Raw genomic sequence first — 15,546 nt, 5'->3', positions numbered from 1 at the left:
CTACACAGGGATCACATGATACTTGCTCTCGGTGTCTGGCTATTCCACGTATGTATGTCCCCAAGTCATCCCTATGGTAGCACGGTCCAGAGCTTCATCACTTTTTTTTTTTTAATTGTACTGGGGATTGAACCCAGGAGCCCTTACCCACTGAGCCACATCCCAGTCCTTTTTATTTTTTGTTTAGAGATAGGGTCTTACTGAGTTGCCTAGTGCCTCACTAAGTTGCTGAGGATGACTTTGAATTTGCAATTCTCCTGTCTCAGCCTCCCAAGCTGCTGGGATTACAGGTGTGCACCACTGTGCCTAGCTTCAAGTTTACTGACTCTTTTTTTGCAGTGTTGGGATTTAACCTAGGGCCTCAGCATGCTAGGCAAGTGCTCTGCCACTGAGCTGTACCCCCAGTCCTTCAATGTAATTTTTTAAAAGTGTTTTAAAATACTATTATTATTATTATTTTATGTGGTGCTGAGGATTGATCCCAGAGCCTCACATATGCTAGGTGAGCTCTCTACCCCTGAGCCACAACCCCAGCCCCCCTTCAATGTAATTTTAACTGGTGAAATACATATAACATGAACTTTACCACCCCGACCATGTTTAGGTATACAGTTTAATAACATAAGGACTTTGACATTCTTGTGCAACAGATCACCAAAACCATTCATCCTGCAACACTGAATTTCTGCCCCACTGCACAGGGACTCCCCGTTGCCCTCCTCAGCCCTGGCACCCATTACTCTACCCTGACTCCACAGGGCCCTTGCACAGTGGAATCCTTCTGTGCCTGGCATATCTCACTCAGCATAGTGCCCTCCAGGTCCACCCGTGTTGTAGCCTGGGTCCAAATCCCCTCCTTTTTATTCTTACATCAAGTGTTTATATAATAGCTCAAATAGTTGCACATACAATATTTTATATAATGCTGAAAATAATGCTATCTAGACATCAAGAAGTTAGTTCCATTTATAGATGGCAGAACGAAGGCTGAGGGCGTAAACGATTGCTCTTGATCACCAACCCAGCACCAACAGACAGGAAAGTGTCTGTGGCTCACAGTGCGTGACCTAGTATGATGTCAAACTGCCACCTCCTGGTTGAGGGCTGTTTCCAGGCACTGTTATTACTTTTTTTTTTTTTTGTAAATTTATTTACTTCTTTTAAGTTTTTAACTGTTTAGAGTTACAGGGGATTTTTTAAAATCAAAAAGAAAAATATTTACATTTCAAATACAAAATATTTCAAATTACTGTTGGTTGCCTACATGCTCATGATTCCTTTTTTTTTTAACTATGCTGTGTAGCTTCTTTAAAAAAGCTACCTGAAATTGTCCTAGGAAAAGTCTCAGGATTTCTGGAAGACCAATGCTGCTACACTGTTTCCAGATCTGCCTCCAAAACTGAACCTGGGTGTCAGCAACTCTTCAAAAATTTTATATCCTTCACTGAATTCACTTAGCAACTCTTCCTTGGTCCAATTACATGGAGTTATTAGGAAAAAACCTTTTACTCTTAACACCCTGGAGAGAGATTTCACATACTGCTTCCTCTTCTCAACTGTATTGTCAGGATTAAGGCTGATGGCATCAAAAGTTCCTTTATCAATACAAATATGAAATCCAGACAGCTTTGTGGAAAGATTCAAACAGTCTTCTACCTTCAAGTTAATGTTAGATAACCCTTCTTTATAATATTTCCAGAAAGCTGGATTGCAGAAGGAGAATAATCAATTCCAGTAATATTAGAAAAACCAAATTTTGCAAGTTCAACCAGGAAAACACCATTTCCAGTTCCAATATCAAGCACTGAAGCATCCAGTGGAATCTTGCGTTTCTGCATCCACTTTATTAGTCGATTCATACTCTTCCCCAAACCAGATTTCCCCTGTATCTCCATAATCTTGAAAAGTTTGCAGTTCTCTCTCAAAGACAGCATCCCAATGCCCTCGGGTCCCCAGTGCTGACGGGACGAAGCCATCCTTCGCGGGACTACCCTTTTGGGACCACACCGCCACAGCGCCAGCCGCTGCCATCAGCCCCTGTTATTACTTTTAACATAACATCCCTGAGCACTTATCCTATTTTTAAAGAGCAGTGAAACCTGGGGAGAAGCAAGATGAGAGTTCTTTCATAGCTCAAAAGAAAAATGGCCAAAGTGTTGATACACTTCAATTAAAGAAACAAATGTTTTAGAATTGGCAGGTGGAAATTTGTAACAATTCGTGTGGCTTTTTTGGTGCTTGTAACTAGTAGGAAACACTGTTTGATTTAGCACTTCATTTCAATCCCTGTAAAGAAACTAGAAGTAATTTAATTTTCTCACTCTGGTTCTTAATGCTGATGGAGTACACATGGTTTCTCACTCGTCTCGTCGGTTGGTGGATATTTGGGTGCTTCTGTCTCGTGGCTGCGTGACCACAGTGCACAAGTGTCTGAGATCCTGTTGTCACTGTTCCACACACTCCCAGGGCCAGAGTTGCCGGGTCATGTGGTGATTCCGTTTCTCCTGTTCTGAGGACTGTTTTCCAGGGGCCGATGCCCAGGGATCCAGAGCTCTGTGTCCTTGCAGACGCTGCTCCTTTGGTGGCAGCCACCCTCAGGAAACGAGGTGGTGCCTGCTGGCTGCTGGCTGCTGTATGGGAGGTGGCGCCCAGGGCCTACCACGCAGGAGGCACACACTCCCCCCTGAGTGTGCTCCTCCCTCTGGTGACCAGAGGTACTGAGCATCTGGGGTGCTTATGGCCATTTGTTTGTTTTCTTCAGAGAAATGTCTGTCAAATTTCTTCACCCATTTTAAATTCTGGTTTTATGTTGTTAAGTCATAGGAGTTTCTTAGATATTCTGGATCTTAAACCTTTGTCAGAGAAATGATTTACAAACACTTTCTCCTATAGCTTCTCTTTCTCCTCTCTTGAGAGTGTCCTGTGCTGTACAAAAGTCCTTAACTGTGTGTGTGTGTGTGTGTGTGTGTGTGTGTGTGACAAAGGTCTTGTAGGTGAGGAGAAATAAGATTATAATAACACTGCAACACAAGCCCCTACGCCCTTCTCTGGAGTTGTGACCTTTTAAAAAGTCTGACTTGGATGGGTCTGATTTACCTATTTTGGTTGCATGTGCCTTTGATGTCATATTTAAGAAACCAACTCAGCCAGCGGCACACGCCTGTGATCCCAGTGACTCTGGAGACTGAGGCAGGAGGATGGCAACTTAGTAAGACCCTCTCTCAAAATAAAAAATAAGTTGGTGTGATGCCAGATCCTGGAATCCCATGACATGAGAGGCTGAATGAAGCAGGAAGATTGCAAGTTCAAGGCCAGTCTCAGCAACCTACAAAGTAAAACATAAAAAGGGCTCGAAATGTGGCTCATGGTAAAGCACCCCTGGGTTCAATCCCACAACAAAAAAAAAAAAAAAAAAAAGAAAGGAAGCCATCGCCAGGCAGAGGCTCGTTTCCCCAGGAAGCTTCACGTTGCTTCCCTATGAGGTGGCTCTTGGCTCTCGACCTTAGGTTGAAAGTCTCCTTCCAGTCCACAAGGACGCTCAGTGTCTTCCTGAAACCCTTTGTAGTGCTCCGTTGTACTCCAGACCGACTCGTGGTGGGAGTCTGTGAGAGTGGCCGTGTGGTTGGAGTGTCTCTGTCCTGCCCCGAACACTTGTGCCCCTGTGGCTGTCTTCTCACCCTGTCTGGAGCCCACCGTCTTTGGGGGTTCTCTTTCTGGATTTTGTTGTTTGAATGACCTAGATGTCCATCCTCTGCCGACTCCACGCTCTTTACAGTAGGCCTTCAAGTCAGGGTGTGTGATTCCTCTGCCTCTGTCCTCCTCGGAGTTGTTGGCTCCCCTGTTCCTGGCCTCTGTGCACAGCTCAGCTCTTGGCATGGTCTGTCCAGGCTGGAGAATCCAGAGGCGATGGTGAGCTTGGGGCCGGCTCAGCAGGGCACTCCTTGCCCACCTGCTGCCATTTCTTTCTGGGATCCTTGGTGTCTGCTCCGTGGCTCCTGCGGGCTTCACAGCACGCAGAGGCGGGACAGACCGGCCTCTCCACCGTATCTGCAACTGGTCTGCTCTTGCTAATTTTTAATAGTGTGATCATGGTCTTGTGGTTCCATTTCAAAAGTCCTTGTCTTCTAGACATAGAGACAAATATCTGTGGATGAGATTATGTAAAATACCACAATCACAGGTTACTTTAAAATCACAGGTGATCATCAGATCAGCAACGATGTCTGATAATGGAAAAGCACCATTCAAACAGCAGTTTGGACACTGCAGCCACCTTCCAGATGTCCAACCTCAGCCCTGCCCTGACTCAAAGTTGGCCCTGAACACACGGGTTAGCAGCTGCTGCTGACACAGGGGACCCCATGTGGTGACGACACTGCTTCCAGGCATGGGTGGAGGAGGTGAGTCCAGCCAGGAAGCACTGAGACCTGCCTGGAGCCGGCTCTGCCGCAGGAGCTGGGTCCCCTAGCATCTCGTCATCTCCGGTGGGGCCAGAAGCCTGGGAAGGCGGCTTCAGTCCAGGTGCAGTAGGGTCCACAGCCAATACTCGGTGCCTCTTTAGGAGGTTCCTCTCTGCTCAGTGCTCACGGCAGGTGGGGTAAGGACGTGCCCCAGTGTTCACCCACAGGGACATGTTCTGTGTGTCTGATGCTGACCTCCTTTATTTAGAAGAGAACTTGGTGCCTACCTTGTGACAAATGGAAAGACCTCCACCTTTCTGTCATGAGAGTGGAGGGCCTGGTGGCCACCCTTCCTGTGAGACTAAAAGGTCAGATGTCCTGCCAGTCAGGTGGGGCATGCCGGTGATCCCAGCAGGTCAGGAGGCTGATGAGAAGGATCTGAAGTCCCAGGCCAGCCTCAGAAATTTAGCCAGAAGGTTCTGTCTCAAACAAACAAAAAGCAAACACAGGGCTGGGGGTGTGGCTCAGGTGCAGAGTGTCCTTGGGTTCAGTGCCCTGTAAGAGAACTCTTGGTGGTTCTGTGTGCACAGGCTTCTGCACATGGCCCATAAATGGGCAGCGTCAGGCACTCAGGGAGGAAGACAAAAGGCAGAGAGCCTGAGAGCGAAACTCCGCTTCCCCTGAGAGTTTCTCACCTCTGACTTCCAAAACACCACACGTGTCACCTTCTCTGAAGAAGGCGAAACAGCAGTCCAAAGGGAAGTCCCCACTCCTCACAGTCCAGGGCCGCACAGATGGTGCAAGCAGCAGAGCTGGGGTCACATCTCTGTTCCAAACAGTACTCCAGAGCTCCAGGGCCCAGCGTGGACACAGACCTGGGGAGGAGGACACGGCCAGCAGCTCCCACTCCTGTCCCGCAGGGTGGTGGGAACCGGGTTTCCCTCAGGGGAATGGCTCACTGGGAAATAAAAGCTAAGAGAAATAAAATGGTGAAAAACACAGAACACAGAAAGCAGTTTCAAAAGCAGGGGCAGAAGAGTCAAGCTGATCAGACGGGTGGAGCTACCTTCCTAGCAGAGCAGAGGGGAAGGTCACATCAGTGGGTGATCTATTATTGTGGGAGAGCCACAGGACGTTCCCAATGCCAGGCCTATCCCTCCCTGGCTTCCATGCCAGAGAAGGTCCTCACGTATCTCATGGATGGCTTCCCACATATTCCCCCTTTTTACTTTGAAAATGTCAATGATGAGCCCTTATTTCAAGTTCCTGGATTCTTGTTTTGGGGTGTGACAACCTATTATCATGATACAAAAGAGACTAGCAGCAAACATTTCATTCCAATGATATACATGCAGAGTGTTTCTGTATGTTTCCAGGACTAAAGCCTTTCGATTCTTGAAACATTTCATCAGCTAGAGAGGTAGGATCCGTAAGATAGATTTTGCTGTTTGAAGATCCTGGATGTGGCAATGGAACTCTCTAAGATCCAGGCTATCATTATTGCTATGCCACATACCCATTAGATGATTTTTAATCAATTCCCCATCCCAAAGGGAAGCATTATACTTGGCCGCAGTAACACAGATGTATTGACACTCAGCATGGCTTTTAAGCCTTACACTTGAGAGTGGAAAGCTCATCGCCAATATTTATGACCATATCTTCTAGAGCATTCAACTTTTCATCAATATTTATCTGATTATTGAGGGCTTTGGAAATATTTTGAGCCAAATTATTAAGAAAATTTGCCTGTTGAATGTTTAGAGATATAGCTACTGAAGTTCTAATCATAGAAGTGATGAATGAAACTAAAGCATCAACTCCAAGAACTATGAGACCAAGACCAGACTACTTAGGTCTGGTTAACTGAGCATGCGTCTGCTGTAAACCTGAACCATGGTTCTGAACGTCAGCTTGTAGTAAGACAAAGAGGGTTGGTAAAGGACCAACATTCCTCTCCCTCTGTTAAATCTAGTGATGCGATTAGATGGCATCTTTACAGGCTACAAGATATTTACATCCCTTTTACACAAGATATTCATCATCCCTTTTCTTAACGCTTACATTCCCAGTAATTAAAGCACAAGGAGATTGAACACAGCCCTGCGGCCATAGCAGGAACCCTCTTTGCAATTCCTGCCTGCAAAGTTAGGCATAGAGCTATCTGTATAATGTAGAACGTCTGAGACTGCAATTAAGCACCAAAGATCTTCTTGGATACCACCTTTGCTGAAGGTTAGAATATTACCAACAAAAGCTCCAGTGGTCATGGCACCCTTATGTAATTGTCTTATGTGAATTCTTGGAAGCCAGTCTAAAATATATCCACTATTTCTATAAAGCTTTATGTTATATACTGACAAGACATTTGCATATTCCATCCATTTAGGAAAGGTGTCTATGTTACTGCGGCCAAATATAATACTTCTCAGTGTGATTGGGAAAAGATTAAAAAATCATCTAATGGGTATTTGGCATAGCAATAATAATAACCTGGATCTTATGGAGTTACACTGCCACATGAATTGGCACCTTTGGGATCAAATCATTGCAGAATGATTAGGACAGTAAGATATTGGTGGAAGTTCTGGAAATGACTGGCTTGTTATGAGAAAGTCCCATTTTAATAACTGTTCAGACATATGGTCTTGAGTCCTGGGGCCTCAGTACAATTGGCTGGTCTAGGTCCCCCATGTATGGTCTTTCTCTTGAATGATGCCCTTAAACAGCCAGCATGCTTATCATGAGACCAACATACAGGCAGTTGTACACTGTAACCAGTATAATCAAATTCAGTCACATGGACGGGTGTAATCTGGGTACATGTGAGTATCATTAGTAAATACTGAGACAGATTCTCCAGCCCACGCAGCTGGGTGTCTAAAGGTAGATATGGAAAGCAGTCCAATAGGTTTCTCCATGGACCCACTTACTGGCAGCTCAACAGAGCAGGGCCACAAACACTGTGGCTGGAGCTTAGTCCTTCCTTGTGGCTGAACCACCTGATCAGCCTGTTGCATCAGATTCCTCACTTGTTCCCATGATGGCAGTTTGGAAATTCAGTCTCTCTTGGCCCTCTTCATCCTTTTCCTCATTTCTAGCTTCCTCTTCCTGATGGGGGTCAGGGCTGACATCTCTGGATTGATCTTTAGTCATTTGAACCTTGGTTCTAGGTCCTCCAGGTCTGATGGCACATTTGGGTACCCAAATCGGACAAAGCCACCTTCTGGAAAAACACCAGCATGACCTCCACCCCACATTATGACTGAGTCTGGACCTTTCCTTTGTCCTGTAGGTGAATCTTCCCACCAAGCTTGGCCCACGGGACCTGTTGCAGTGGAAGACATGTGTCTCCTGGCTGCAGTGTGACCTTCAGAGTCACAATTTTAAAAAATTAAAACAAACAAAGCATGATTAAGGTTATTTTGTAGGGTCTTATTTCTCCCTTTTTGTTTTTGTAATTGTAGGTTAATAGATAAATGAGCTTGTTCTACAATGACTGGACCTTGAGGATCATCAGGGACACCTGCTTTATGATCAATACAAAATTGATGACAAAACTGCTGAAAAGAAGAACTAGTGTGAGCGGGAGTATTATCAGTTTAGATCTGATAATGACTATTTGGCATAGCAATGATATAACCTGTAAAGGACATCCTAATGCTTCAAAGTAGGTAGGCAATGCGAATGAGAAATGACATGTTGAGTATTTTTTTTAACATGGGCAGTGGAAAAAATAAGTGGAGAATAAGTATCAATGATATCTTGAACATAACAATGTTTGCCAAACTGAGGGATGTGAGTCACATCCATCTGCCATAACTGATGCGGTCATAAACCCTGGGATCAACCCCAGTTGATGAAGATGGAATATGGATAACACATTGTGGACAATGATGGACAATTTTACGAGCTTTTCCCTAGTAATATTGATTTTTTTAATGTAAACCAGAAGAGTTCTGATGATGTAAATAATGTGAGGCTTGTGAACAATGATATAGAGATATTTGTTGACCAACAGCAACAAGTTTATCAATTTTATCATTACCTGATACTAAAGACCTGGAAGGTTAGATTGTGCTCATATATGGCCTATGAAACATGGATGGTGACACATTTGAACTGTCTTTTGTAAAGTATGAAACAAATAACTCTTGTGATGGTGTGCTTCCAATATTCAATGTTTCAATATTTTTCATAATTCCAACTGCATATAAACTATCGGAATAAATATTGATTGAAAAAAAATTTTAAAAAGGAAAAAAATATTGATTGGTTCATTAGCAAAATGAATTAAAGCACAAATGAGAGCCAGAAGTTCTGTTCATTGTGCAGAAGTATGTTATATCTGTATTATCTCCATATGAGCATGGATATAAAACCTGCTTATCCTGAACTTGATCCATCAGTAAATATGTTAGTGCTCCAACTATTGGTTGACCCAGGGAGAAAAATTAATGTAGTTACAAGAGCAAACTGAATAAGTTTATCATGAGGGTAATGGCTTTCTATTTGACCAGGAAAATTAGCAAAAGCTATTTGCCAAGTATTGGAAGATTGCCAAAGCCAACTATGCTGTTGAGTAGAAAAGATAACAATAATATTTGGTTTTGAGCCAACTAATTGTAAAACTTGTGTTTTTAGTTTAATAACTAGCTGATATATAAAATCAGGAAATGGAGTAAATGACTTTTGAGGAGAATGAGATATGTGAAGCCATTCAACAATTCCCAGTGATTGCCATATGTTCCCATAGGGGTATGAACAGTGGAAAATGTTAATAAATATATAGGCTCTTGTGAATTGATTCTAGTAAGATGTGCTGTCTTAATGGCAGATTCTTTTGTTAAGGCACTCCTTGCTTCTGCTGTAAGCTGATGAGGAGAGGATGGAGAAGGATCTGCCTGTAAAACTTGAAATAAAGAACTCCAATCTGCAGTGGTCAGTTTTAAATCTGGTTGCAGCCTGAAAGGAAGGTGACACTGGCACTCAGAGTGACCAAGAGATCTTTATTGTGGCAATGTGGTGTGTCTGAACAGGGAAAGGAGAGAGAGAGAGAGAGAGAGAGAGAGAGAGAGACAGAGAGAGAGAGAGAGAGAGACAGAGAGGAAACAAGAGGGAAAGAAGCAAGAGGGGGGGCCCTGCAGGAGAGAGTTTTTATAGCTAAAATCTAATGGGGTCTCTGGGTCTGTAAGCTGCCTTGTTGGTGTACAGTGATTGGATCATACAATAGTTGCTAAGGGTGTCATCTTCTGCCTTCAGGCAGACTGGGCAGGGGCTAGATGTGGGTTTCTGTTGTACCCAATGGATGGGGGTCAGGTGTTCAGCCTTGAGTGGGGTTGAGTGTTCAGAGTTGAGGCAAACAAGGCTAACTTTTTTTTTTTTTTTTTTTTTTTTTNATTTATTTATGTGGTGCTGAGGATCAAACCTAGTGCCTCATATAGTCGAGGCAAGTGCTCTACCACTGAGCCACAACCCCAGCCCCATGGCCAGATTTTTTTTTTTTAACCACAAAAACTGGAGTATTCCCAGGACTAAGACGAGGCTAAATATGACTGGCTTGAAGTTGTTCTTGGACTAAAATATTGGCTACTTGGAGTTTTTCACCTGTAAGGGGCCATTGGTCAATCCAGCAAGATCAACAGACAGCCGATTAATCTTCTCTGTTGTTTTCTGGGCCAGGGAAGAAACCAATTACCCCATTAAGAATTTTGTTTGGGTGAATTAGATAATTTAAATTGTCTTTGTTGAGAAGACTGATTTATAGGTAAATACCCTTCTTGCTGATTTCCTTTTAATCCTTTAGTGGAAATAGATATTTGATCAAGCATTTGAGGTGACACCATAGATTTAGGAGTTAATAATACTCTTAGGGGCGGGGGTTGTGACTCAGTAGTAGAGTGCTTGCCTAGCATGTGTGAGGCACGGGGTTCAAGCCCCAGCACCACATAAAAATGAACAAATAAAATAAAGGTATTGTGTTCATCTACAACTAAATATATATATAAAATACTCCTAGGCTATTCAAAACATCTCAACCCAAACATTCACTGGTAAAGTATCAAGGACATAAGGTTTTAAGAGTCCTCTATTGCCACCCTTACCTTCCCTTCGGAGGTACTGGGCGCTGAGAGGTCTGTCCCATTCCTTCTAGACTAGCAGGTGCAGTATGCAAAGGCCGATTTTGGGGCCGAAATTTGCTAGAGATGACTGATTTATTTGTTCCTGTATCTATTATGCCCTTAAAATTTTTATAGTTAATTTTAAGATCCAATAGAGGGTGCTCTTGGTCACAAGCTGTCTATGGGCTGTGTGTGGACTATGTTACACATTGAAGCCTCCTGAGGGGAGAAGTCTGGCACTGAGAACTCCCTGGGGCACTCCCCACAGGGATTGACAGCTTGACGCAGGTGAACTTCCCCCTCAAGCTCTGCCAAAGATCCCATACAGCACCTGAGATGGGTGTGACCTGCCAATATGTCAATCAACCCCCTGACTGCAAGACATCACAAAGCAAGACTCCACCCTTGAAACCTTACCCCTGCCTTTGATGTACCCCCCTTAAATAAACCACCAGAGCCATTTTGATCTATCAGGGGCTTCACTTTTGTATATATTCATTTTTAAAATATTTATTTTTTAGTTGTAGTTGGACACAATACCTTTATTTTACTTATTTTTATGTGGTGCTGAGGATCGAACCCAGGACCTCACACGTTAGGCAAGCGCTCTATTGCTGAGCCACAGCCCCCAACCTATATTCATTTTTGTATGTATTTCTCAGTGTTTGTGTTTTATATTTGTTCATTATTTGAAATATTAAGATTTAGAGTGGCTATTTAGGGTGACTTGGATTCCTCTGGGCAGAAGAACCCTCCAATAAGATTCTGGTCATCTTCCACCTGAAACTCTTGCTTAACAAATTGAGCCCAATAGGCTCTGTCCAGGGACCCGGAGTCTGAATTTGCCAGGTCTGTCTGATGAATCTTTCCCTGCAGAACAACAAGGCAAGAAAATCACCGTGCAATTGCATCTTTTAGAGAAAGCCGAATAATGGAATTTGTTTGAACTGTAATCTTAATTTCCCCACTAAAATTTACATCAAGAACACTGGTGATAACTGAGTTCCTTTTTGAGTTAGATTGCTTCTTCCCAGTATTGAACCTACTGTATCTGGCAGCAGTGGCCCATAAATTCCTGTAGGAACAAACTATGGACTCATCTCTGGAGTCAGTAGGAATTCTGAAGCTGGATGGAGCTCCAAACTCCTGGTTCCTGAACAGATTAACCGGGAGGTTGAGCCTGCACATAAGGAGTCTGGGCTAGAGGGAAGGACCCCGACCTGGAGCTTACACCCCACTGTGGGCAGGGGAGGTAGCATCAGTGGAGTGTTGGCATCAGTGGAGGTAGCCTGTTGGTGACCTGCTGGGCATGCCATTCCCTTGCCTAGTGGTTGCCCCCCCCCATGGCTCTGGCAGAAGCCTGGCACATCTCTTTGACTGGGCAAAAGCCTGCAATCTCTGGCCCTGTTTTCCCAGTTAAAACCCTGCCTTCCATCACGGCTCTCCTTTGATGGAGTCCGTAGAACCTGTTTTAATGTGGTGGCTATGGCTGATCCCTGCAGATGTGCCTGCCTGACATTGGCACAAAGGTGGATATAATCAACAATGCAATTGAATCACTTCTTGGCAAACTTTATTAGCATTTTCAAAAGCTAGAGGTTTGGAGCTGGGGATGTGGCTCAAGTGGTAGCGCGCTCGCTTGGCATGTGTGGGGCACTGGGTTCGATCCTCAGCACCACATAAAATAAAATAAAGATATTGTGTCCAACTACAACTAAAAAATATTAAAAAAAAAAAAAAAAAGCTAGAGGTTTAACTAATACCTCAGAGTCCTCCGAATCTCTTATCATGCAATCTGCGGCTTGGTATAAATGTGCCACAAGCCCAAACAATTCTCTGGTCCCTGAGAATTGGATTTGACTGAAATCTAGGGGGTTTTCTCCTTTATTAGTAAGTCTCTCCATGCCCTTCTGGCACATGCATTAATCTGATTATAAGCTTGCAAATCATAATTTAACTGTTGTCCAAATCAGTAAATTTTCCCATCTCCGTCAATATGTCTACCATAATAATTCCATGCCTTCTATTAACTTCTGCCTGCTCAGAGTAAAAATTCATCAGTTAGATTGCCATAGCAAATAATCACCTCCTGAAAGACAGGCTTTTGCTAGCGTGACCCAGTTATAAGGCAGCAAAATGTCACTACATATAGATTCTATCAGGCTTTGAAGAAAAAGGTGAGTTCAGGCCATATGATAAAAAAAATATTAATTTTTTAATGTTTTAAAAGAAATGGCAGTATGAACTGGTACACATTGGTTTGGGCCACCTATCAGCTTGAAAATTGCAAATAGTTTAAATCCTGAGATATCTTTTCCCTCCTGTCAAGTGGTTGAGACCACATTGGAGTAGGGAAGGGTCTGTGGCTGACAGGTTCAAGGGTGTAAGCCTCGGTCTTCCCCAAGGGAGAGTGGTTGGGGCAGGACCATTTAAATGCAAATTACGGAGGTCTGCTTTAAATTCAAGCACTTCCTCTGACTGAGAATCCTCTTCTGTGTCTCCCAGCTCTGGCCCTTTCCCCATCTCCATCTCCGGGCCTCTCTCTTCCTAATGAAATTTGATCTGGGCTGCTTCTCTGCCTTTTGGGGCTGTGAACAATGAATTTTGCTCAGGCTGTGCCAGCAGGCTGTATTCTGACTTCCACAGTTACAAACCAGATGTGACTTTGCTTTGCCCTTAACTTTTCTGCCTGTCTTAGGTGTGTTAGGTTACCTGCAGACAAAGAAGCCCTAGGTGCTGAGCAAGCCTGTTCACTAGGTCTGACTTTTAAGTGCATCTCTAAGGCCTATAAGTAAGTGGCCCGTAAGTAAGTCTCCCGAAGGCCATCAACCAATATCTTGGGCAGAATATAAACTACTGCAGCCCTATTTTTTCCTACATTTTCAATCATATGTAAATCAAGTGACTCCGCTTCACAGATCCATGGGCATATTTCCCTAATCTTCTTAAGAACTGAGTGAGCTGTGATCTTTGTCTTTTCCCTTTTGTTTTATTATCATCTTCAGAATTGCAAAATGAATTTCTTTCTCTGAAGACAAAGAGTTCCCCATGCTTAACATCCCATGATAAATAAACTTTTCTCTCTCCTTTTTCTCTTAGTATACTAATTGCTAATTCACAAGCGCTTTTCCTGTGAGAGAGAGACAAACACTCACTAGTTACCTTTGAATTCCATGAAATGAGGATTCTTGTTCCCGGCACCAGTTCCTGCCCAGGTCCCAAGAGGGCAGTGGGACTGGGGTTTCCCTGGGGAGAATGGGCTGGCTGGGAAGTAAAAGGTAAAAGAAATAAAACAGCGAGGGAAACACACACAGAGAACACAGAAAGTAGTTTCAAAAGCAGGGGCAGGAGGGGCAAGCTGATCAGAGTCATGGAGCTTCTGAACAAAGATGGAGCCCAACCTGCTCTATTCATACTGGGAAACATCAAAGGCCTTCCCTAGAATGTTCTTTACCAGAATAGGATAAAGGTGGGCTGCTCAGTTCCTAACGGATATGCCCATCTCCAGTACAACTATGAGGAACCTTCCTAGCAGAGCAGAGGGAAGGTCACATCAGTGGGCGATCTACTGCCATGGGAGAGCCACAAGACGTTCCCAATGCCAGGCCTATCCCTCCCTGGCTTCCATGCCAGAGAAGGTCCTCACGAATTTCATGGATGGCCTCCCACAAGCAACGAACCCAACAGTAGACTGTCATGGTGGATTGAATGTTTATCCTTCACAACTGCTGGTGAGTGTCACGGCCATGGTGAGAGTCAAGTAGAGGCAGGTGTGTTAGGAGATGACGGGAAGCAGGTCAGACTGATGCCCGTGGAGAAGGGGTCTGCCATGGAGAGTCTGCCCTGGAGCAGGGGTCTGTGGACGAAGGGGGCAGTCTGTCATGAGGTGTCCAGACCCCAACAGGGTAGGCTCATTTTCAGGAGGTCTGAGCTGCCTGGGAAAATAATAAGTCCAAAATAATCAGTAAGAAATACAGAGCCAGAAATTAGATATAAAAAGAGGAGCACCTCATGGATCTCCCAGTCCTGATAGGAGCTGGAGCTAAACAATTAAAAAAGGCCCTGAATTTTTTTGTTTAAGGGGAGTCCCTCAAAGGTAGGGATGAGGTTTCAGCAGGAGGAGTCTTGGTAGTCTTGTTTGGTGCCTGCCTCTCAGCGTGGTGGGGATCTTGCAGGAAACAGGTTGATTGGCATTTTGGCAAGCCACACCCATCTCCAGGAGGCTATGTGATTCCAGGGCCACTCTCATATCTAGCTATGCTAGAACTTGAGCAGTGAGCTAGGTAGGACATCACATGAACCAGGCATTCTCAGAGCAGTGGATTCCCACTGGGAGTTCCAGATACCAGGCTTTCCTGCCCAATGGCTCCAACATGGCTTAGTCCATGTGTAGTGGCACCCCCTTTCTCCACAGAAAGGTCTTAATTGGGCTTCTCCACAAATCTTCACCATGGCTGATTTTAGAACTGTCAACAAGAGTCTCTGCAAAAGAGTTCAATGTAGATAAACTTCCTATTTTAGTGTCGCCCTCCACCGCGCGACCAGCACGCTGGTTTCATACAAGAGGGTCGTAGCATAGAAGTTGACTAGTGAGATAGAAATAAACACACAAGACTCAATTACCTTTTTCTTTGACCAGGTCCGAGACGGCCCTTCCTCTAGCTCTCACCTTGAACCAACCAGTGGGCCAGCAAGGCAGGACTAGCAGGAGAGAGAGAGAGAGAGAGAGAGAGAGAGAGAGAGAGAGAGAGAGAGAGCACGCCAGGGAGTGGCCTTTTATTGGGGAACAAGAAATTCAGGGGAAAATTCCATCCAATGAAGGTCGAGGGGGGCAGCATTCCAAGGTCAGGGTCAGTGATTGGCCTCAGGGTCAGTGGTCAGTCACACCCCCACACGGACAGGCTCTCGCACCAGGAGAGGGTGGGGATTAGCTCCGACACAGTTTGGCCAGAGCGCCTCACACCCAATCAGGGAGGTGCCCAATCACGTGCGAGAATGGCTCCCCACATATTCCCCCTTTTTTC

General features: G+C 44.5%; 1 pseudogene; it reads right to left on the bottom strand.

The window, feature by feature from the left end:
• Positions 1-1,274: 1,274 nt before the first annotated feature.
• Positions 1,275-3,398, bottom strand: LOC125618362 (annotated as a pseudogene).
• Positions 3,399-15,546: the final 12,148 nt, after the last annotated feature.

The sequence above is a fragment of the Marmota marmota genome, unplaced genomic scaffold (genome assembly GCF_001458135.2).
Source record: "Marmota marmota marmota unplaced genomic scaffold, marMar, whole genome shotgun sequence".
Classification (NCBI taxonomy): domain Eukaryota; kingdom Metazoa; phylum Chordata; class Mammalia; order Rodentia; family Sciuridae; genus Marmota; species Marmota marmota.
This window is presented reverse-complemented; position numbering and strand designations above follow the sequence as displayed.